The 25,377-nt window shown below is 45.7% G+C and overlaps 1 long non-coding RNA gene across 1 annotated transcript in view; it reads left to right on the top strand.

Annotated features, from left to right (window-relative positions):
* LOC125933666 (uncharacterized) overlaps positions 1-23,757 on the top strand; it is a 58,134-nt gene extending 34,377 nt beyond the window's left edge. The window contains exons 2-3 of the long non-coding RNA XR_007461055.1: positions 8,748-8,783; positions 22,820-23,757. This is a non-coding gene — a long non-coding RNA (uncharacterized LOC125933666). The remainder of the gene's footprint in view (positions 1-8,747; positions 8,784-22,819) is intronic.
* Positions 23,758-25,377: the final 1,620 nt, after the last annotated feature.

Below are 25,377 nucleotides of genomic sequence, written 5' to 3'. Positions count from 1 at the left end.
CCCCTCTCCCTCTCTGGGTGCTCCCTCCCCATTCCTTCCTCATGCTCCCTCCCTACCTCTTCCTTGTGCTCCTTCCTCCTCCCCTTCCCTCGGTGCTCCCTTCCCTCTCCTTGCACAACCCAGAGGACTAGTTTTATCAGCCTGTCTGTGAAGAAGACTTCTGCCTCCAACGGATAGAGTGACTTAGAGGCTCCAGGAACCCAGTTGGCTGAGGAGGCACGAGGTGGCAGAAATACTGTGATGGGCCCAAGCGGGTGGAGGCTACTCGAGAAACAGAGCGCAGTGGTCATATGACGTCTGGGAGCACAGGGACCATAACAGGCAGCTAGGACATGCCCCCAAGTGAGCACGCAGAGCGGAACGCGCCCGGGCTTTGTCTTTGCTGCAGGTCCCTGGACCCTTCCAGGCCCTGCCAGAGGAGGAGGTGGGGGAGGGCCGGCTGAGTCAGCTTGCTCCACCCCCCAGACTCTGCTTCTGGTTCCCTCAGGAGCTCACAAATGCAGTGCTGTGTATCACGACACTACCCACTACCGACAAGGAGGCAAGAGCTCCCTGCCGGTCTCTTTCTTCTCCGCGCCCTCGCAGGCCCTCCGGGGCCACCTTCTTCCCCGCTGCCCCTGGTCCCTGTCCTCTGCCTCTGCCTGTTCTACTTCCGGCCTGAATCAGACCCACTCTTCCTCACCGTGGCCGACGTAATGTCTCCTCTGCCAGGTGCCTGGATGCTTTGCCCTGCACCTGCCTGCCTTCTCAAGGGACAGCACCCTGGCTTTTCCCGTGGAAATTCCCTGAGCCTGGGAGGCAGTCTCCACCTTGACCTCCTCTTGCCTTTTTCCCTGTTTCCATCCTGCTGTGATGTGTCTGGACCCTCCAGCTGGCTGACCGCCGTGACACGTTGACTCTGGCTTCTTCCCCTGGACCTGACCCATCAGCTATGCTCCTTCCCTGCAAGGCCGTGCTCCGCAGGTGGGTGAGGCCAGCTTTCGCCTGAGGCTGGAGGCTGGGCCCGCACTTTGGGGTTTCTGCCCCCCACTTCAATCAGCACCCAGAAGTGGGCGTGACTCCTGAGCGCCTGGTTCTAGGAATTTTCCTTCTCCCCATTCCCAAGGCAATGCCACCTTGGCGATGCTGCTTAGTCACCACATTCCACAGTTGGTCTGGGCCCCAGTACAGTCCTGGGAGGCAACTTGGCCTTCCAGCCCCACCCCTGGGGACCACGGTGACCAGGCCCTCAGAGCCTGAGAGTGTCGCTGCTGATGAGGATGGAGCCCTGAGCCACAGGAGAGTTCTGGAACCCTACCACTGCTCTCAGTGCTCGGGCTGATCAGCACACCCAGTGGCACCAGGACCCTTAGATTGGCCAACGAGGGACTGACCCTGGCTTGTTTTCTTCTCCACGTGTGGCTGAAAACACCGGGCTCTAACTTTACTGGGGGAGCGGAATCCCAGGCTCTGACGTTGCGCCTGGCAGAGGATGTACTGAGACCGTGGCCTCCTCCTCTGGCCAAGACCTGTGCATCCGGGCACGTGGTGGTCCTGATCTTAGAGGCAAGAGGGGGCCAGTGATGCCGCCTGCAGACCCTTTCGGCAAAAGCAGGTCTGGACGGGCCCCGGAGAGGTCACGAGGGATGAACTGGCCAGGGCTTGTGAAGCCCTGACGTTCTCTTGAACTAACAGACCCAGAACTCACAGACCGGGTAACATCCTCGGGCTTCTCTGCCTTTTCTTCATACACTTGTCATGGCGGCCGTCCTGTCCACCTCCTCCTACCCCTCGGACTGTGAGACTCAGGGCCAGGATCTAGTCTTGCGTACCGTTGTATCTATAAATCAAACTCGGTGCCAGACTCACTGAGAGGGTAGAGGCGTTGGGTGTCCTGCAGGGATTGCCTGTGGCCCCTGCCTCTGACCGTGGGGCCCGGCAGGAATGCGAGGGACTCGGTCACTGGAAAACCACTGCCAAGAAGCCAAGCGGGTAAGTGGTCGATGATGCCAGGTCAGGGCAGATTTCAGACCTGCCCGGGAGTCTTGCTGCCTCCACCCGCATCTCAGCCAGACCCTCCGTCACGGACACAGGGATTCTGTGAACCACCCCAGAGCGGGCAACTGTGCTGCACTTTCAGACCAAAACACTTTTAGACTCCGGGGGCTGGGAGGGGGGTGCAGGGCAGCTTGTGGACAAAACTCTCATCCGTCTTGCCCAAGCTTGCTCCGTCGGCCTCGGATGCCCCCTGCCGGTCAGTATCTGGCCAAGCCGCTGGCTCCCTAATAGCTTGAGGGTGCCTTCCGGTGTAAACAGGATGGGCACAAAGATTTTACCTACTGGGTCTGAGCGGCGAGAGAGACACCCTTACGGGAAATACTGACTGACAGGCTGCCCACTTGGACTTCACGTTAGGACCCTTCAAGTTGGCCGAGATGATCGAGGTCATGACCCTCCAATTTCAGTGGCTCCCGTGGTCCCTCTTTCTCTGCCAGGATGAGCTCCTGGCGTCTGTGCCCCACCTGTCTCTCATTACTGGCCCCACAACTGGGGTGTGTGGTAGGGGCTCTCGCCAGAGGAGTCATTGCCGTGGCTGCTGAGCAACCGCGGGCACCATACCCATCGTCTGTTCCCATCGTTACGCCACGTAATGAGCCACTCGGAGGCCTAGTGGCTCACGACACCGAGCATTCGTGTAGTTCGTGGGTTTACAGATTGGGGATGTACCTGGGCTTGACGGGGCCCCCTCACCTAGCTGGCACCCAGCTGGGGTGATGGAGCTACTCAGCCGGGGGTCTCTCGTCACGCGGCAGGCTCGCCCGGACATGTTCTTCGTGTGGTGGCAGAGGGGAACCGCGAGCAGGTCCAAATGGGGCTTCCCAAGCCTCTGCTGTGTCCCGTTTGTGAATGCCCCACCGGGCACCGCCCACACGTCTGAGCCCAGAGCCAGCGTGGGAGGATGGCACAAGGTCACGTGGGAAACGTCGGCACACCCGGAGGAACTTCCCCCCGATCCACCTGCTCGGTGGGCTGAGCCTGGGTTTTCCGAGCAGCACTCAGAGCACTTAGTACTCCCTCCCCGTGCACGCTGCGCCTACCCTGGGCTCTCCCCTCAGCGCCCCACTGCCCACTCGTTGAGTGGGACTCTCGCTTTTCTTTGAGTTCCCTGGGTTTCATAGCATCCCCTTCCTTCTACCCGGCCTTCCCCCTCTGACCCCTTCACGCCGACCGTTGCTCAAGTTGTGCCTCCAGCTGTCTCTCGGCCTCTCAGCTCCAGGCTGTGGAGGACCCAGGCAGCCACACCGTCCCCTGCCCCTTCCCCAGCACCTGGGGCAGGGTTTGGGGACAGTGCCCTGGGTTCTACCTGTGGCGAGGATGAGGACAAGGTATCGACAATCAAGGGGGCGCCCGGGGGGCTCAGTCGGTTAAGTGTCCTACTCTCGATTTTGGCTCAGGTCATGATCTCACGGTTCATGAGTTCGAGCCCATGTCTCACTCTGCACTGACAGTGTGGAGCCTACTTGGGATTTTCTTTCTCCCTCCCTCTCTCTGCCCCTCCCCCGCTCACATGCTCGCTCGCTCTCTCAAAATAAATAAATAAACTTAAAAAAAAGAAACACAAAAATATTAAAAAAAAAAAAAAAAAAGATATCTAGGGGCGCCCGGGTGGCTCAGTCGGTTAAGCATTCACCTTCAGCTCAGGTCATGATCTTGCGGTTCGTGAGTTCGAGTCCCGCATCGGGCTCTGTGCTGACAGCTCAGAGGCCGGAGCCTGTTTCAGATTCTGTGTCTCCCTCTCTCTGCCTCTCCCCCACTCATGATCTGTCTCTCTCTCTCAAAAAATAAACGAACATTTAAAAAATTCCTTAAAAATAATAAAAAAAGATATTAAGTCCTGCTCATCCTAAAAATTACATTTTCCTTGACCTTGTGAGTCCTTCAAAGTCCCATTTCTCTTTAACTTCCCTTTTTCAAAAAAGAAAAGAAAAAAAAGCTTTGAAAGAGCAAGCCACACCTGTGCTTCCATTCCTTACCACCCACCTGTTCCCTGATTGCCTACAAATTTTTGAGTTTTTCTCCACTTTTTTTTTTTTTTTCCCTAAAAAGTACTCTCTTGAAGGTCAGCAGAGTTGGAATATCGCATGTGTTTGTGATGTAACTCTTGCAAAACCCTAACAAGACAGGTCTGCATGGCCGTGTCACAAGTGACGAAATCAAAGCTCAGCCTGATTCAGTAATTTACGAAGTTACCCAGGACAGGTTATGGAACACAGGCCCGTCTGACTGCAGAGTCTAAGCTTGTAGTCATTATCCTAACCCCAAACACAGGGCCGGGGTGTGTCCAAGTAGGAATCCTCCTAACCCGGGCTGTGCAAAGGGTTGTGCATTAGTTTGCTAGGGCTGTTGAAAAAAGGACCCCAAACTGAGGGCCTAACCAACAGACACTGAGCGTTTCACAGTTCTGGAGGCTGGGAGGCCGAACTGAGGTGTTGGGAGGGCTGTGCTCCCTCCGAAGCCTCCAGGGGAAGATCTGTTCCAGGCTTCTCTCTCCTGGCTTCCGGCGTCGTGGCTCCAGTCTTCACGTGGCATTTTCTGTGTGTGCGTGTCTGTGTCCAGATTCCCCTTTTAATGAGGACATTGGTCAGAGTGGGTGAAGGCCCACCCTGATGACCTCGTCTAAACTAATTATATCTGGGGGTGTCTGGGTGGCTCAGTTGGTGAAGCGCCGACTTCGGCTTGGGTCTTACGGTCTGTGAGTTCAAACCCCGCGTCAGGTGACAGCTCGGAGCCTGGAGCCTGCTTGGGACTCTGCGTCTCCCTCTCTCTCTCTGCCCCTCCCCCACTCACACTCTGTCTCTCTCTCTCTCTCTCTGTCTCTCTCAAAAATAAATAAATAAACATTAAAAAAATTTTTTAAGCTAATTATATCTGTATCAACCCTCTTTCCAAATAAAGTCACATTCTGAGGTACTGAGGACTTCAACGTATGGATTTTTTTTTTTTAACTTTTTTTTTTTTTTTTTTTTGAGACAGAGAGAGACAGAGCATGAACGGGGGAGGGGCAGAGAGAGAGGGAGACACAGAATCGGAAGCAGGCTCCAGTCTCCGAGCCATCAGCCCAGAGCCCGACGCGGGGCTTGAACTCACGGACCGCGAGATCGTGACCTGGCTGAAGTCGGACGCTTAACCGACTGAGCCACCCAGACGCCCCTTCAACGTATGGATTTGAGGGCAGGGGATACCATTCAAACCATGAGCAGATAGCATGATGTCACCGCGGAGCCCCTCCCCAGATGTCCGGAAGGAGAATTTACATTTTAACAAGATGCCCAGGTGATTCCAATGCACATTAAGGTGTGAGAAGCACTTGTCTATAGCACTTTCTGGAAAGAAGTGTGGCAGCATGAAACAGGATTCTTAGGATGATCCTAATTCTTGAATTTCACTTAGGATAGAAATAATTTTAAACACGGACAAAGACAATGTATACGAAGATGTTTATTCCGGGTGATTCCATAGAAATAGAACATTTTTACACGGTAAGCACGACTTTCTACCATTTTTAGCTGGACGATTGTTCTATTTCAGGTGATATATGGGTTAAAGATGCTGTTGTGGGAAACATTTTCTGAAATCGAAACTGACTTAGAGCCAAACTTCTGGAAAAACACCTATTTGTAAACTCAGGGGTTATAGCAAAACGACCATGGAACTAGAGGGCTGACTTAACTACGGAATGATAATTTTGTTTCGTGTGATGAAAGCATTATGCTTATGTAAGAAAATGTCCCCTTTTAAAGAGGATATTGAATGATCGAGGGGTGAAGTACCATGAAGACTGGAATTTGCTGTTTAAAAACCCAGCAAAATGAAAATTCATGGCATGAGCGGAGTGAAATGATGGCTGTTGAATCTAGGCGATGGATTCACAGAGGTCTTTTCAGCTCCGTTTTTGAGGCTACTTGACAATTTTTACTAAAAAAATAAAGTTTAAAAATACAATCATGTAAAGTATAAAAAAATAATTTTCTCTCAGATGTTCTTTTGGCTGCCGTGTCTTCTCAGTTATTTTATAGTCAAACCGTGTTAAACAGTCGATTCACCTGTTTCCTCCGTTTCTTAGTTTGTAACAAAGTCGGGCACGTCTTCTGCCCACGTTGGTCGTTGTTACTTACTGGGCTCCTTTGAAGGGAGAGATTGCTTGGGGCGCCCGGCTGGTTCCCTTGGTGACGCGTCCTCATGATCTGGCCTTTGGGACTTTGAGCCCCGCATCTCTGTGCTGACAGCTCGGAGCCTGGAACCCGCTTCGGATCTGGTGTCTCCCTCTCTCTCTCTGCCCCTCCCCCTCTCACACTCTGTCTGTGTCTCTGTCTCTCTCAAAAATAAATAAACATTAAAGAGAGAAAAAGATTGCTTGGTTTAGCGTGGGACGGAGGAAAGGAATTGCCCTAATTGCTGACATTGTAATCCACACACACTGTGTCAGCCTCATGGCATCCTCCCTTTCTGGTTGCTTTTGTGGCACTTTCTAGATCTTTATGGTAATAGCAGTAATTTCTCAACAGAGCAAGGCCTGTCATTTCCTTTTTTTTTAATATATTTTTTTTTAATGTTTATTTTATTTTTGAGAGAGAGAAAGAGCATGAGCAGGGGAGGGGCAGAGAGAGAGAGACAGAGAGAGAGAGAGAGAGAGAGAGAGAGAGAGAATCTGAAGCAGGCTCCAGGCTCCGAGCTGTCAGCACAGAGTCCTCTGTGTGGCTTGAACTCGTGGACCATGAGATCATGACCTGAGCCGAAGCTGGACGCTTAACTGACTGAGCCACCCAGGCGCCCCCAAGGCCTGTCATTTCTAAATGACCTGGATACTTTCTTCACTTAGTGAGACTTCACCATAACCCCGAAGCAAGTTTCGTGTTCCCGAACCCCCCTGAGTGCTGGCCTCACGCTTCCTGTGTGGACATGAAGTGAATGTTGCTCTGTTTTCTGCTGTGACCTGCACCCCAGCCCTACCGTGATGTGGACGGCACGGGCAGTGTGTGCCGGGGGGTGGTAGCCACGGTGACAAGTGTCCGGGTTCCGAGCCCCACAGTAAAATGGCAGGAACCCCCATCCAAGCCCCTCCGTCCCCTGGCAGGATTCGGGACGCTCTGTGCCTTTTCCTCAGATGTTCTTACGGTCCGTCAGCCCTTGGTCTCGGTGTGTGGCTTTGTCCTTCTGCCCTGCTTCTGGGCCATTCCTCCTGGTTGGGCAGGCAGGCTGAGACCAGCGTGACCGTTCTGTCACACGGTGGCGCTCCTCTTATGACGTGGTCACTCTGATGGGCAGCGGCTGCCCCGCCTGTAGCCGGGATGGCCATTTCCCAGCAGAGTTATACCCTCAGCGGTGTCCAAAGGGGAATTCTTCCCATTTCTGACAGCACCCTGGCCGTTGCACTAATGTTATTTCGCTGACTTCCAACTTCCTTGAGGTCTCGCCGAAAGCACTTGGAGCATCCTTCCTCAGCAGCTGGGTGGGAAAGTGATACAAACTACACCCATAACATTGGCTTAAAATTGCCTCTCTGTGCCCACAACCCAGCAAGGTCATTGGGCTGCACTTGACATTACTGACTCTACCCAGGCGGGCTCCGCACCCCAGGGACCCGCGCAGAGCCCCAGAGCCTGAGCACCCTGCATCTGATCCCCTCCTCCCTTGCCGTTACCCTCATGAGCTATTGTGTCTCTAGCGTTTTCTCTCCCAGAAGTTTTATTGTGTCCTCGTTTAGAGACAAGCCCCACAGGACACTCCAGGATGTGTGGTATGGCACACAGTTCCAGCAATAGGGTGACAGTTCTGTCCCCGCCTGGCCTGCCCCCCCCCCCATGGGATTAAAGACACGATAAATCACATGGGTGCAGAGACGGCGGGCCTCCGTCGTTCCCACCCAGGCCCACTGCCAGCATTCAATAAACGCGTGTTGGGTTGGTGAATAAAAGAGTGAATAGGTAGCTGCCCATCCAGATGGTATGATGAGCATAAATTAGCATGATCCTAAGTAGGAAGGGGCAGGCAGCTTCCACGAAGGGTGCTTCTGGAAGGCAAGGGCTGGTGATGGGCTCCGGAAGGATGGGATGAGGCTGTAGGGACTGGGGAGCAGAAGTTCTCCACACGTGGGGGACCAAGTGGGGGGCCAGTGGAGGGAGCTAATAAATGTCTGCAAAGGAGCAAGGATTCCCGAGAAGCTGCCCAGTTTTTCGCCACAGAGAGCAAATCCCCAAGATGGCAACGTGCATTTGCATGTGCTTACAATGTGCCAGGCAGTGCTCCAAGCCCTTTGTGGATATTAATTCACTTAGTCCTCACTCCATTCTCTGCCGTTAGCCTGGCAGAGAAATGAAATCACTGCCCCGCGTCACGCAGCAAGAAACCGCGGTCTGGGATTTGACCCTATGCAGTCTGGCTTCAGAGCCTGTGCACTTAACCAGAGATCAGTGAATTTGAAACCCAGGGCTCATCGTTACGGAATAACACAGCCAGAACCGTGGGCTTGCGGTGTGATCCAGATATGTTAGGTAGAATGCATCATTTTCTCAGTGCTCTTAAAATCTGCTATCAAGGGTGTGTAAATGTATACGCATGCATTTACGCGTGTGTGTGTGTGCACACACAATTTGTTTTTTCTCAATATATTTTTTTCAGATCAAATCAAGAACTGACATTCTAATTTAACTTCCAATGATCTCTCACACGTCTGCGCACTAACAGCACATCTTTTCCTTCCTTTCCAGGACTTGTCCTTAAGAGTCGCCAGTGCTCCGAACCTGGTAAGAATGGCCTCCAGACCTCCATCCCCTCCCCCCCCCCCCTGTCTCTTCTGTTTCTTCTGGGGCCCCCGACCTGCGGGGTTCCCTTTTTTTTTTCTTTTCAAACATACCCCCCCCCCCCCCCCCCCGCCCTGCCGTCAGGCCCTTTGGGTGACGTCTTCCTTTTTGAAGTTAAGGCCTCCTCTTACTATAATTCTGGGTCATAAACGAACTTTGTTAATGTTCAGTACTGCTACCAACTATTCTGCTGTTTTGGCCAATCCACTGGTGGGCGAACTTGGGGATGATTTTATTTTGTAAACGAATGCAAATTAGTCACCTCGCCCCAATGGAAAATCAAACATGAGGCTGTTACATTCTTGAGATATTTTGTTGTGATAAAAACCTGGGAGTGTTCTGGGGCCTTTTGCTTTTTATTGGATGGATATAACTTTAGGGTTTAACACATTTTAGTATGCATATACATGTATATGACGTATTTATGTCTTCTTATAAATTAAGTTATATTAATAATCACTTCATGGTTGTGAGGCCAAAGTATCTTTTCTGATGGATAGATAGAAGTGTTGCGAAAGATCATGTTTGTCTCAGCATTATTTATAGACGTGATTTCCACATTGGGGCTAAAGACAGACAAGTAAAGAGTCTAAGGAAGTCCATTTAAGTATTGAATGAAACATCTTTGTATTCCTTATTCTCCAACTAAAGTGGGTAACGGCGTATGGGAAGCTTTGACTGAGTTAGCAATGAGAAATTTAGAAAATCTAATCTGAGATTACATGTCAGAAACTCAGAGGTGTCTATTCATTAGAAGCCATTGATGACAAGAAGGTGCAGGTTCCTTGCTAGGTGATCGGATGGCTTTGTTGAAGTTCACTGATTTCGTGTGAACCATCAACCTTACCTGATGTCGCCATTCATTTGCCATTTACCGTTGACCTGAAGTGAAAAATATTTTGCTTCCTTGATGCATTTTTTTTCAATTTTTAACTATTTGTATTTGTTTGTGGACAAATTACGTGATGGCATTTGGGTTCCAAATTTTGGTATGTTGTGTAAGTGGATTATCATAGTCCGTTATATCTTACTTCAGAATCATTTGGTGAAAGGAAATTATGATAAACTCTTAAAAATTTACTCAGCCTGTTTTTAATATTTAGTATGAAGGAGAGTAGTGAAACATCCCTGACTGGGTGGATTTCAGTGGGCATATTATTATAATTTGGGTGATACTCAGGGAAAGTGAATGTGTTTCTAAAGAAGAAGGAGCCCCAAGTTTATATGATTTTTATCAATGAAAGCGAAAAACACTATGCATTTTTATAACATACTATAGAATAACTACCAATTTAATAGCAGTAGAATTAGTTCCAGTTTCTATATGTTTTTTGTTCTGTTTTGCTTTTTGGTAAACTTAGGATGAAAAAAAATCTCCAGCAATAATTTTTGTGTATTTTAAAACATTTTTTTTATGTCGCACACTAAACGATTATCTAACTTACAGTGTGTGTGTGTGTGTGTGTGTGTGTGTGTGTGTGTACTCTTTTTTTTTCCTCTTGTGCATCCTTCCCAATTAGAATAAATATCATTAATGAAAACGCTTCTCTGAAGTCAGATTTTATATAAAAACACAACTCCAGAGGGGAAACTATCAAAGTATTCACAAAAATTATAATGCTTGTAAATAATTGTTGGAATCCTAGGCAACAGTGGGAATCCAAAGGGAAAGAGACATTCTGGATACAAGAAAAGCTTCTATTAAATAGATGTTTTATTTTCTCAAAGGAGGTCACATGAGCAATGATAGCTGTAGATTTCAGTGTTGCCCTTCTGTTTCTTCTTGTCCTCTCTGGAGCCAGTGAAGACGGGGGAGGTTGGGATCCCCACCAGTTTCTCCCTGGAGTTCTTTGGAGAGCCTGTGGCCAGCTGCAGCATTTTGTGCTCTTCCAGAATTCAGACAGCTTTATTGCAGCTTAGCTTCTCACTGTGTGATGCTGTGGCTTGGGCTGCTTCCTTGGGAAGCCCGCCACGGAGTGTGGAGACCCACCAACAGCCAGACCTTGACCTCCTTAGCTTTGCCCTTCACGGCGGAAACCCCCAGGCCATGGGCATGGTGTCTTAAGAGATTTGGGCCTCATTAAGAGCTATACTTTGGGGTTTAACGTTTTGCAGTTTTACTTGGTTCCTTGTTTTACGTTGTTCCATTTCAACTTGAACATTTGATTGTATAGTTAAAATGCTTGAGCTTTTAAGTTATTTGTAACTGATACTGTTCCAGAATTTGGAAAAAGCAAAAATAGAGTGTTGTGTATTGTCACTGAGTTCCAAGATATAGTCATTCTCATGTACTGGTAAAGTATACGTGACCTTCTGAAAACTTGCTTTGTAACCTTAATCAAATATTTATTAACATTTAAATTAAAATATATTCATATTTTTAACAACAGGTTTATAGTCATTTGAGATGGAAACCATTGACCAATAACTGCCTATATTTATTCTTGGCATAAAAATGACACTTTTATGCCAAATGAAATTTACCATTCAGTGGCAATCAGTTTTTAACATTAAAACTGAAATTATTGAGAACCACTTCAAATTTAAGTACCAAAAATAAAATGAAATTGTTTTAACTCTGGAGTCCAGCAAGCTCAGTTGCCCATAGAGGCCACTAGAGGGAGCTGTTGAATCTTAAATTAAATATATTCGAATTTCAACAAACCTTTGGGCGAACTATCCAGATAAACTGGTCCGCAAAATGTAATGCAGTGTGATAAGTGGTAGCGTGGTTTTTATTCCTATTAGCACAAAAGTTATGCATATAATTAAATTATATGTGGGAATTTATATGCAGTTAAATTCAATGGATACTTTTGAGCGCATGTCATTTACAAGGCACTTTCTTCTAAAAGGGATTATAAAGATAAGTAATGCAAATGGTTCGCAAGCATGTGTGTGTATCTGTGCACGTACAGTTGCGTTACAAAGTAGAACATAAAATGTAAGAACCATAAGAAACAAAGTACCGTGGGGTTTCACAAGAGAGAGGCTGCATGGCAGGAGGCAGGATGGAGAAGGTGGCCTTTAAGGATGCACATGGGGGAGGGGCGCCCGGGTGGCCCAGTGGGTTGAGCATCCGACTTCTGCTCAGGTCATGATCTCACGGTCTCTGTGCTGACGGCTCAGAGCCTGGAGCCTGCTACGGATTCTGTGTCTCCCTCTCTCTCCCTGCCCTCCCCAGCTTGCCCTCTCTCTCCATAGTAAATAAATAAACTTAGGAAATTATTATTTTTAAAAAGGATGCACATGGGAGGACTCCCGGAGTGTGAGAAGATGGGGCCATACGCTTAAGTACAGAGCACAGCGTAAGTTACGGAATTTTGGGGAACCCCGAAGGGTCCCATTTGCTGGAGGCACAGGTTGCGTAAAGGTGATTAAAGGAATACCAAGCAGAAAAGGCAGGTCAGGCTGCACTGTGGTCCCACATAAATGCTGGGGGGCTTATTTGTACCTAATTGCTCTGCATGTGAAAGTGTGGCCAAAGGAACCTGTAGCTGCCACTTATAGAGGTGAGAGTGGGAGGCACATCCCCTGCTATCTATGCTTTCCCCTATTAACTGTGGTGGTTCGGGGCCTTGAAACCGTAGAATATTCTAGCAGCGTTTAGGTCCGTGGAGCTAGATTTAATAAAATGCTATAGTGCTCACTGGTGATTAGGCATTATTCACCAAATCTCTTTTGAGTACATACTAGGCATAAATTCTTAGAAAATCTTAATATTTCTTAATTACAGTATTCTGAACCTGCTAAAGCATTTGTAAGTTTTTCAAAAGTAGGTGAAAGTGATCTCTTTTTTTAAAAAAGGTTAATAGATGTTTTCATTATATTTATTAAGACAGAAATGACTACTTTTTTTTAGAAGATTTTTTTTTTTAAATTTTAGAGAGAGAACATGAGTGGGGGAGAGGGGTAGAGGGAGAGAGAGAGAATCTTAAGCAGGCTCCACGCTTAGTGTGGAGCCCAATGTGGGGGCTCAATCCCACGACCCTGGAATTGTGACCTGAGCCAAAATCGAGAGTCAGACGCTCAACTGACTGAGCCACCCAGGCGTCCCTGAAGTGACTACTTTTTAGAGTACTTGCAGTAACTTTAAAAACCCAAAATGAGAAAATTTTTTTAGAGCTAAAACAAAACAAACTACAGGAAGTGGGGTGAATTTCATTCTGAAATTTTCTGGCCACCAGCGCAAGGTAGACAAGACTGTGGTCCACCTTGTTTTCATTTGGCGAATCCATCCGCTGAATCAGGAGTTTTCCTGGTATTATATATTATATAAAAATTATAAGGTAGGCTCTTACATTAAAAGAACATTGAATAACGTGCTGAACAGTAACTTCAATCGTTTCTGAAAAACACAGAGGTTGTTCGGTCACACTTGGATCTTCTATAAAGGTAGACGTTAAGGCATGGCTTAAGTAAATCATTTCTCTGGAAGGTAGAGATACCATGATCCTGATGGCTTACTTTTTGATCATCTAATTTAGAGAGAAAATTCGGGAATAATGAGTGATGTCTCATAGTACGAGCGGTGGAGTAGTTCCACCCCTACCTGCAAAGATGTCCACGTCCTAATCCCCGGAACCTAAACATGTTCCTTTATATGGCAAAGAGGCATTAGGGGTGCTCATCGGCTGATGCCCAGACTAGAGAATGATCCTGGATTATCTGGTGGACCCAGTGAAATCACAAGGGTCCTTAAAAGTGGGGAGAGGGGAGGCAGAAGAGTGGGTGTGGGGAGTTCTGTGTGCGGACTGGATCTGACATTGCTGGTTTTGAAGGCGGAGGAGGGGCCAGCGGCCCAGGAACATGGGCTACATCCAGGGGCTGCGAAAGGCAATGAAAAAGATTCTCCAGGAAAGAACGCAGCCCTGCTGAGCCCTTCATTTTAGCCCGGTAAGACCCCTGTTGGGCGTTCCACCTACAGAGCTGTAGGTGACAAATCTCATTTCAAGTTTGTGATAGTTTGGCACAGCACCAATAGGAAACCTACACACAGATCCTCTCTAATATCACAGTCAGTTCATGATGAAATCTCCTGGTTACCTGTCATGAAGGCATTTCACGTCGGTGCATGTGAGCTGGGAGCTTCAGTTACCAGAATTGAGGGGATGAAAATCACGAATGTGTGGGAGAAGCTTGTGAATCATGTATTATGCAAGTTTATGAATCACAACAACCCATTTCAAAACACACTGGTAGAGGGGTGGTCAAGGGAGAGGGATCAGATACACCTTGGACTAGACTCCAGTCATGTATCTATAACTTGCTAACCGATTGTTGCCCTAAGATTTTTCAAACTATAGGACTTTGGATGAAAGCTGAAGTCTGGAGGTTCCCAGACCTTGGGAGGTACTTAAGTATTTATTGGATGGATGGATGGATGGATGGATGAGGAGGATGAAGGGGTAAAGGTGAATCAGGCTGCTGGCTAAAGAAGAAGGACCACTTCATTCTCCTGAGTTGTCGCCATGACAAGACCAGCCACATGCATGAACAGGGGGTCCTAGCTGGAAAGTGTTAGCAACCCAGTGCCCCTGAGGCCCATGCCACTAGAGATCTTCTGGTGACTGCACAGAAGCTGTTGTGTTATCATTAGATACTGAATGCTCTGTGCACTACACAATAAGGTCTTTTTAAACATTTTTCATGTTTTTATAAATATTTGGTAATGAAAAGGAATATTGATGTGCATGTGTATTAAGATGCATAATAATAAAGTGAACCTCTGGACCCCCCCCCCCCAATCACCATACATCTTAAGAAACAGAACATTATAGGGGCGCCTGGGTGGCTCAGTCGGTTGGGCGTCCGACTTCAGCTCAGGTCACGATCTTGCGGTCCGCGAGTTCGAGTCCTGCGTCGGGCTCTGGGCTGACGGCTCAGAGCCTGGAGCTTGCTTCCGATTCTGTGTCTCCCTCTCTCTCTGCCCCTCCCCCGTTGATGCTGTGTCTCTCTCTGTCTCAAAAATAAATAAACGTTAAGAAAAAATTAAAAAAAAAAAAGAAATAGAACATTATAGGGGCGCCTGGGGGACTCAGTGGTTAAGCATCCAACTTGGGCTCAGGCCATCATCTCATGGCTTGCGAGTTCGAGCCCCACGTCGGGCTCTGCGCTGACAGTGTGGAACCTGGAGCCTGCTTTTGATTCTGTGTCTCCCTCTCTCTCTGCCCCTCCCTCACTCATGCTCTGTCTCTCTGTCTCTCAAAAATAAACATTAAAGAAGAAAAGAAATAGAACACTATAAATATCTGGAGTTCCCTGCATGTTAGTCCACGATTGTGCACGCTGTTTTCTCTCAAAAGGTAGTCAGAATTCTGAATTTTGGTTTTTTAAAAATTTTATTCATTCCTTATTTTTTTTTAATTCTAGCATAATTAACGTACAGTGTTATATTACTGTACACATAATGTACAACGTAGCGATTCAACACTTCTGTACGTTACTCTGCACTTACCGGGATAAGTGTCCTCTTAATCCCCTTCACCTATTTCACTCGTCTCCCCATTCACCTCACCTCTGATAACCATCGATTTGTTCTTTATACTTGAGTCTGTTTTTACATTTGTCTCTTTTGTGTTTGTTTTGTTTCTTAAAGTCCGCGTAAGTGAGATCACATGGTAGTTGTCTTTCTCTGACTGAATTGTTTCACTTAGCATTCTGCCTTCTAGATCCATCCATGTTGTTGCAAATGGCAAAATTTTGTGGGTTTTTTTTATGGCTGAGTAGTATTCCATTGTGTATGCATGAACCACATATTCTGTATCGATTCATCCACTGATGAATAATAAAGTGATCTTTCTTGGTATTCTTTACGCTTCTTAATTCTGAGGGTTTATCAGTCCTCAAAACTACTATCGGTTTTGGAAAATTCTAATTTCCTCTCCTTTTGGAATTTCATTGAATGTTTTTTAGTTCTTCTTACTCAAGCTTTCGTATTCTACTTTCCCTTCATATTTTTCTTTCTTTTTCCTGGTGCTGGATTCTGGCTTCTAGATCATTGATTTTTTACTCAGTCATGTATAATCTGCTTTTTAATGGTTTCTTTGAGTTTTTCATTTCAATAATTATATTTCTCTATTTTAGAGGTTAGTCTTTTAATGTTTCTGGTCATATAAAAATTCTTCTTGCTTATGGTTTCAATTTCTGATTTATTTACTTAAATGGTTTATTTTCTATATCTGATTAGTCCAATATCTAATGTCCTGGTGAGTCTGGTCTGTGTATTTTTTTCTGTGGTCCTTTTGTTTCCTTGTATTTTTCTTTTTTTTTTTTTTTAATTTTTTTTTTTTAATGTTTATTTTTATTTTTGAGACAGAGAGAGACAGGGCATGAACGAGGGAGGGTCAGAGAGAGAGGGAGACACAGAATCTGAAGCAGGCTCCAGGCTCTGAGCTGTCAGCACAGAGCCCGATGCGGGGCTCGAACTCACGGACTGTGAGATCATGACCTGAGCCGAAGTCGGGCGCTCAACCAACTGAGCCACCCAGGCGCCCCTCCTTGTATTTTTCTATTGTAATGTTACATTTGTTTGAAATCTATTTGTGGGAATTTTTTTTTTAATGTTTATTGATTTATTTCGAGAGAGAGAAAGAGAGAGAGCAGGGGACGGGCAGAGAGAGATGGAGAGAGAGAATCCCAAGCAGGCTGCATGCCATCAGCACAGTGAGATCAATGAGATCACGACTTGAGCCAGAATCGCACTTAACTGACTAAGCCACCCAGGCACCCCTACTGCGGGAATATTTTGAGGCCTGGGGTAAAGATGCATTTTTTTTATAGGAAGAAGTTTTTTGTTTGCTTTTACCAGGCACCTAGGGACAATACAAACTTTGATCTATTTAATATAAATATTTTAGTTTACAGTTTTTAGACAGGTAATGTGAATTCATGACCCAAATCCATATTAGGTCTGGCTAATAGCCATGGATTATGAAGGGCAGTGTTGCCATAAAAAATACAGGGTGCCTTGTTAAATTTGAATTTCAAATCGACAATGAATACATTTTTACTATAAGCATGTTATTTATATAAAATAAATAGATTTTATTTTTTAGAGTAGCTTTGGGTTCACAGCAAAACTGAGCATTTAGTTCTAGGTTCTCACATACCCCTCCTCCCCACACCCACACAGCCTCCCTTCCATCAACATCTCCCACCAGAATGGTATGTTTATTACAATCAACGAACCAACATTGACACAGATTTAACACCCAAAGTCCATAGTTCACATTAGGGTTTGTTGGTGGTGTACATTCTATTGATTTGGACAAGTGTAGAAGAGTTTCCCTGCTCTAGAAAACCCTGGCACTCTGTATTTTTATTTCTAAATCTGACAACCTGACTCGGGAAGACTTTTTCTTCTTCCACTAAAAGTCAAGACTGAGACAGATGACTTTCCTTGTCTACTGCTTGGGTGGGGTGTTCATGTTTTTCCCTTATTTAACATTTCTCTAAAGGCATAGCCTTTTATGTGCCTTGTCTTTCTGTAGTGGTCTTTGGTTCTCCTTCCCCCTAATCCCTTGCCCACCCATGTTTCCATTAAGATGAAAGCTTGGACCATCTGGGACCAGAAGGTGCCTCCAGGCTAGCTGAATGTCCGATAATGTCTCATTTCCTTGGATTGATCCTACAGCTTCATTCCTGATTTCAGAGGAATGTTTTACTCTCTTGAGACCTAGTCCATACATTTTTAAAGATTAAAAAAAAAATAATTTTGAACTCAGCATCCTTAAGTATTCTGTAGTGGGAGGATTTTCTCTAGTCTGCTATTTTGCTAGCAATGGAAAATTTTAAATCTTTTTGTAGATTCTCTCATTCCTCCCAACCTAATGAAATGGATATGATTATTGTCTCAGTTTCACAAAGAAAATGGAGAGATTGAGGAAGGTTAAATAATTTGCTTAAATTCACAAAGTAACCACCAAATGCAATCCTAGCTTTCCTAACCTCCAAAACCTGTATGTTCACCTAGTTTGCTCCGTTCTCTTCCATTTCTCATTACCTTTTACCATCCAAAGCAGCAAAAGTGTTAAAGCTTATGTTTATTTATTTACGTAGTTGCATCTTATTTATTTATGCCACTATTAGACTGCTGCCGGTGGTGGGTAGGCTTCATACTGGTGTCAGGACTGGTGGCCTACAGCGTAGGCAGGACCTCGCATCTGTGGCCCTCTCTTTAGGGCTTAGCGCAGGCGGAAGTCTCGTCCTGAGCATTACCGGTTTGGCAACTCGGTTATTATCAGTTTACCTGGAGCGAGTCAGACTCTAGTATACTGACCCATGCTCACGTTTCATGGGCCAGGATTCCAGTTTATCAATTTATAGTGGGAGAAAGTCCTTTTCAGCGACCAGAATACTTGTACCCACTCTCCAGGGATGTTCCGGATAGCAGGACAGAGGGGAAAACACATCTGTGACCAGCGGTGTGCTTGGCAAACTTTGAATTAGGACATGGAAAATTAGATGACCTAAGAAAATTAAATGGCCTCAGGCTTATCCAGGATGTCTGGTAAAATGTTTCTAATAGCCAAGATTTCTACCATAAAACAGATCAATGAGCATGTACTGAGTATTTACCACATATTGGTTACCATGCCAGGCACTGTGGATGCAAAGATCAGTGATAGTAACCTACCCTTGAGGATCTTATAATCTCATATCCTTCTCCTTCTCCCTTTCTGTTTTTAAAGATTTTATTTTTAAGTAGTCTCTACACCCAGCATGGGGCTCAAACTCACAACTCCGAGATCAAGAGTTCCATGCTGTACCAACTCAGCCAGCCAGGTGCCCCATATCTTCTCTCTCCCTTAAATAATGCTCGATCAACACCGGAGAATTCTCTTTTTTATAGATGCATGCAACGTTCTTCGGTTCATTCCAGACCTGAGGAAGTGGACTTCAGATACCTCGTTAGAGATCTGGGTCTCCAAGGTGTCCTCGGTAGTGTATTTACAAGTTACCTCTTTAGGCAAGTTGCTTCTCTGGGTCCCTCTTCTCCATCTTTGGGTAATTCTTCACCCACAGTTGTCCTCTGTGGGCAGAGTACTCAGGGCACTGTTGTTTCCTAACATTTACTCATATGGCAAGAGCAGGAAGTGAATGCCGTTGGAATCAACCCACCTATGCTTCTGCTAGAGATTTCACAGGGAGTGATTACAAATATCTTGAGTTTCCTTTGTGTTTGTTCACTGGGGTGGCTGACTGTGTGGAAAGGCTGTCTGCTTATTTCTTTTCTGTAGTAACAGAGAGTATGGAGGCTTTGGGTTGCAAAGAAGACATTACCGATTTGGGAACATGGGAAAATCTAGTTCCTGAGCAGAAGAACTTGAAAGTAACTTTACACTGAGAGTGAAGTTTGCCCCCAAATGTAACCACACTTTTAAAAAGGAGTGAACCTAAATGCCTTCACGGCTCAGGGCGGCCTTGCCCTAGAGGGTTGCCATAGTTCAGAGTCTGGTTTTCATCCTTATAATTCAATTTAGTTGAGTCAGTAGGTCTGAGACTTAGTCTTTGTTTCCTGAGTCACTAAAACTGGAAATACTGGGGCCTTTGATATAGTCTTGGCTGGAGAGTGTTGTTTGACTCATTTATTTGTTTGATTCGGTTTGGGGCAGATTGGAAAGGTTACCTTAATACAATCGACTTAATGGGGAGAAAGAAGAGATACACATTTTATCTAGATAAATATCAGTTTAACTTTTTAAAGGTATTTAACTATTAGGGACCTGTAGCGAGGCCTCTCGTGTTAGATGACTGATGAAATTACCCTGGGCCTGCAGGACCTGACTGAGACCACTCACCTAACATCCATACAGTGTGTGAAGCCACCAAATTTTACAAAACTTCTCAGAAAATAGAACTTCAAGGGGCACCTGGGTGGCTCAGTTGGTTGAGCGTCTGACTTCGGTTTGGGTCATGATCTCGTGATTCATAGGTTCAAGCCCTACCATTGGCTGCTGTCAACACAGAGCCCCCTTTGGATCCTCTGTGCCCCCCTCTCTCTATGCCTCCCCCGCCCGCACTCTCTCAAAAATAAATAAACATTTTTTAAAAACTTGGGGCGCCTGGGTGGCTCAGTCGGTTGAACATCCGACTTCAGCTCAGGTCATGATTGCGCTGTCTGTGAGTTCAAGCCCCGTGTCGGGCTCTGTGCTGACAACTCAGAGCCTGGAGCCTGCTTCCGATTCTGTGTCTCCCTCTCTCTCTGCCCCTCCCCCACTCATGCTCTGTCTCTCTCTCTCTCTCTCTCTCTCTCTGTAAAAATAAATATTTTTTATTTATTTATTTAAAAAAAATTTTTTTTTAACATTTATTTTATTTTTGAGACAGAAAGAGACAGAGCATGAATGGGGGAGGGTCAGAGAGAGGGAGACACAGAATCAGAAACAGGCTCCAGGCTCTGGGCTGTCAGCACAGAGCCCGACGAGGGGCTTGAACTCACGGACCGTGAGATCATGACCTGAGCCGAAGTCGGCCGCTTAACCGACCGAGCCACCCAGGCGCCCCTCTCTCTGTAAAAATAAATATTTTTTAAAAAATTAAAAAGAAAACAGAACTTCAAAAATCTGATAAAAATGAAAGTCAAAAACAGTCAAATTGAGAGGCATGTAAGAAGCAGCTTTGTGATTTGACGGGGGCGGAAGGGTGCCTGAGGTTTCCCTTTCATTACTGATGTCCAGATCCTCCCAGTATCAGAGGTATAAACTCATTACCATTCGTGAGTATGCTCATTTGATCTGCATGTAGAAATCTTTCTGGGATCTTCCCCATCCCAAAATGTTCTGCTAACTTACTGGTTTCAACTCAGAAGGGTAAATTGACAATTGTAATGAACCTGACACAGAAGAAGGAACTAAGGAGAAACTGGCCACCCACGGGCCAGATGTTTCCGGCTTCAGTTTCATGGGGCCCGTTATGCTCTGGGTCCCCGTCCCTTCCTGCACCGGGACCCAGTGCAGTGCTGAGGAGCTGTGGGTGCTGTGTGTACCCTCTGGTCTCATCCCCAGTAAAGTGAATCTATGTTTGGGATATTGCTCAGCGTGTCCCTGGAGAAAATCGCCTTGGCCCTGGCTGCATTTCCGTCCCTCCCATGGCAGGTAGGCCCTACAGTTCGACCAGCTGTGAGCCTTAGGAAGGAAGTCAGTGCCAGGAGGAATGTGTTCAAGTGAATGCAGTCACGGAAGCCACCCGTTTGCTTTTCCCATTTATCAAGCATAGCCTTTTCACTAAACAGAAAGGAAGAAGGCGGTAGAGAGTTCTCTGGAACAAGTCCTTATTTATGGAAGAGGGGACAGTTTATCTGCACTGAGATTCTGAGGAATCTACAGTTTCTTTCATTGTTGCGGGCGGGCGCGGGCTTTCAACATTTAATTAAGAGTCACGGGCGGTGGCTTCCCCTACCCACAGAAAAATTCCTTAAAGATTCCTTTAAGGAATCCTGAGACCGTCAACATTCTGCAGCTGTTCCAAAGACTGTTTAGACTCCTGGAATGATGCTGGGAAATTGTTGCATTTATGGTCTCGGGCAAGAGGGGAACTCAAGAGTGGGAAAATCAAGTAGTATAACAATCTAAATCCAAACCCAGGGGAACCTTCCTTACATAATCTACTAATCTGCTCCTCTTAACATAGTTACTGCCAAGTGGCGGAATTTAATGAGAAAAAAAAATAAAAGGTTAATATCCTTTCTGTTCTGGATCAAATATAATGGCAAGAGGCCAAATTCGCCATGAAATTGGTTGGATTCAGTCATCTCATGCTGGAGGCTTCCTTTAGAATCTGTAGCACTCATTGTTGGTTGTGTGTCCTCCAATCGTATTTAGTTCATATAAGGCAAGGGTTCTCAAACTTGTTGGCCTCAGGACCCCTTTAGGCTCTTAAACATTGAAGAGCCTGGGATGCCGGGCCGGCTCAGTTGGTGAAGCGCGTGACTCTCGATATCAAGGTCATGAGTTCAAGCCCCACGTTGGGAGCCTAGTTAGAAAAGCTGACGAGCCTCGAGAGCTTTTGTTTACAACGGGCTACATTACTGATATTAAAAAATAAGACTGAGAAATTGTAAAAATACTTACTGATTTATGTAAAAGCACAGTAATAACCCCATCACGTAAATAACACTTTCTTATGAAAGTCAGTATTTTCCAAAGCAAACCAAACAAAAGTAAGAAGAGTGGTGCTGTCTGGGAGTTTTGCAAATCTCCTTAATGTCTAGCTTAATAGAAGACAGGAGTCCTCTCTCTGCTTTGGCATTTCATTTGAATCTGTCCCAATATGTTTTCTTAGTCGAAGTGTATAAGGAAATCTGGCCTCACTCAGATATTTTTGTGGAAGAAGAAGTATTTCAACAGCCCTTTCAAATAATGGTGGGTTTGGGGCGCCTGGGTGGCTCGGTCGGTTGAGCGTCCGACTTCGGCTCAGGTCATGATCTCACAGTTCGTGGGTTTGAGCCCCGCATCAGGCTCTGTGCTGACCGCTTGCTCAGAGCCTGGAGCCTGCTTCAGATTCCGTGTCTCCTACTCTCTCTGCCCCTCCCCTGTTCACGCTTTGTCTCACTCTGTTTCTCAAAAATAAATGTAAAAAAAAATAATTAAAAAAAAAATGGTGGGTTTGAGTTTCTCAACCAGCGTCATTTCTTAAAGGTGAGTCACAGTGTAGTTTCGGATTCATGCTGTTACGTTAAACTCTATTGTTCTCGTTCGCACTCTCAGTGGGTGCTTTACCCACGCATGGTTTGGTCACGGCATGCATTGATCACTTGAAAAATGTTGGTTGTCTGAATTCTGCAGGTCTTCCAAATGTTGCTATACGTATCAAAAAAGCATTCCTGTTCATATCAACACCAATCTTGTCAGAAAATTCTTGGGATATTGGAAAGCTGTCAAGTCCATGGTGACTGACAGGTTTTCAATAACCTCGTTTCTGCTCGAAACCTGAATTTTACTATTGGCAACAAATACCTTCTGTTGTTTTCCTTTCAGTGACAGGATTTTTGAGAACGTGTCCAACAAACTCGAGTCTGAGCGACCACAGTCCGTCAGTCATTCTTTCAAGTACAAATAGTGCACCGTGGAAACCAAAGGCTTGCAACTCAAACTATTGCTTAAGGACTTCTCGAGACATTTACTGTACTTCCATGTGCAACAGGAGTGCTCCGCGAGTACTTTCCATCTTGTTATGCGGACTGTTACAAGGGTTGACATGAAAAGTTTCATTTTTTAAGACTATTAAAAAGGTTGAGATTTAAAGTTTTACTACATCATCATGGGCATTCTTAAGTGAAACGTACATGTTTGTTTGTTCGTTTTTTGTAACTACAAGCATAGGGCCGTGACAGATTTAATGGGACCCCTAGTATAGTTGAGGGCCTTGACTCAGGCCAAGGACCCTGTACCTCTACCTACCGTTGCTTTGGTACAAATGTCAACACGGTAAAAAACAAATGACACCTTCATATTTTATTACAGAAATAATTTGGATCTCTGCGACTCCTCTAGGACCTAGAGACCCCACTTGAATACCACTGATTAAAGGCATCTCCCTTCTTGATCTTTTAGAACCACACAAACTTCCCTCTTCTGTCTAGTCACAAAAGACTTAAATTACATGGCTGATCATTCCCATCAAAGTACCCTGAATTTGACTGTAGAACGTCCTGTGTTTAGCTTAGCCAAGCTCTGGTTTCTTAATCATCACGTTCAGATATTATTCTTTTTATAGAAAGTGGTTGGCTCTCCTGAATGAAGCGTTATGAAAGCATGTGGTCCATTAATGTCATTTTCCTTCTGCCTCATTTGTTTTACATTTTGCATTTATGCCCCGAGGAAGAGTTCAAATTTGTTCTCAAAGTAATGGAATTGCTGTGGTCATCTGTCAGATAAATACTAAGTTCTGCATTCCTTTTTTTTTTTTTTTTTTTAAGTAAAAAGCCATACATGGGCTCAAACTCAATGGCCCCAAGATCAAGAGTCACACGCTCTACCAACAGCCAGCCAGGTGCCCCAATACTGAGTTCTCTAAACCAAGTTAGAACCTTGGCTGTTCCAGCAGTAAGTAGCAAGCTTTCTTTCACTCTGTTCAAACGTAGAGTTCTCCATTCTCAGAAGAAAAGCCAAATCTCTAATGGCAACCAAAGTCCTGAGGGAAATGGCTTTGAATTAACTGTGCAAGGAACATCTTAAAGCTTAAAGAGGGGGAGAGGCTGGTCCTTCATTGCAGGTCAGAGGATTGGAGCCTCCTGAACCAAAGACTCAGGGTAGGTAAAAGAGCCAACCTGAATTGTTACAGCAACTTGGAGAAATGAGAATACAGAGTGAGCTTTAAAATAAAAGACATAAATAATGAAATTGAAAATAAATCTTGGGGCACCTGGATGGCTCACTCAGTCGAGCGTGTGACTTCGGCTCAGGTCATGATCTCGCATTCGAGAGTTCGAGCGCCACATCGGGCTCTGTCCTGTCAATGCAGAGCCTGCTTCGGATCCTCTGTCCCCCTCTCTCTGCTGCTACACTGCTTATGCCCTCCCCCCAAAATAAATATTTTAAAAAATAAATAAATCTTACAATCTTTCTCCCTCCATTTAGTCATAGCATTTATGGATTGGTTTTCTTCTTTAAAAAAGTGTGATAGAAAACCTAAAATGTAGGAAAGCAGGTTTTAATTGCCCAAGTGAAATGTGGGGCATCCCTTGCTATGAGCGAAATTAGAAGATTATAATTAGCTTCATCTGATCATTTGAAGGAGTTTAAATTGACCCATAAGAACTGGTGACAAGCCGTCTATATGGCACATGAGAACTGGAGCTCCCTCACCCTTTAGACTGGTGTCCCAGCTTGGGGGAGGAAGCCACACGGTTCGCTGCCTTCTTACCCATGTTTGATCATATTACTGTTGGATCCATTCTTCCCCCGGGATCAGGACTGGCTACAAAATTTGGGGGGCTCAGTTCAAAATGAAAATACCACTGCCTATTTGTTAAATTATGACACATTTTAAGAAGGCAAAAGAGAGCGTTAGGCCAAGCACCCACGAAACCCACTTTGGCGAGGATCCAGTGTTGCCCCGAATGCAAGTCACAATGGCGCGAATAGACAAAGTGTAGAGATTTCTTCTGAAGCCTCAGAATCTGAAGGTTCCTTTAGGGACGTTTTAGATGCTCCTCTGCCTGGGGCCAACAGGGAAGAAACCCAAGACTGAGAATTCTCTGAACCTTGAAGACAGTTTTGGGCCAGCCCCTCCTGCTCCCTTGTGCACATCTCACACTTCGATATTCTTTCAGAGCTTAGGGTAAATCACATTTCTTCCATGAAGCCTTCTCTCACCTTATTAAACAACAATCATCTCTTTCTTCTTTCAATGTCAGTGTTATTGTATGTACCCACTTATTGGGCGTTTAGTAGATGCTGCTAATTTTAAATTAATTGCCAAGTATGTACTTGCTAATTGCTAATTAAGTTAATTGAAAACAGGTTCCTTGGGGCGCCTGGGTGGCTCAGTCGGTTAAGCGGCCGACTTCGGCTCAGGTAATGATCTCGCGGTC

The sequence above is a fragment of the Panthera uncia genome (genome assembly GCF_023721935.1).
Source record: "Panthera uncia isolate 11264 chromosome A1 unlocalized genomic scaffold, Puncia_PCG_1.0 HiC_scaffold_16, whole genome shotgun sequence".
NCBI lineage: Eukaryota > Metazoa > Chordata > Mammalia > Carnivora > Felidae > Panthera > Panthera uncia.
Note: the sequence above shows the minus strand (reverse complement) of the source record. Positions and strands in the feature narration are given on the sequence as shown.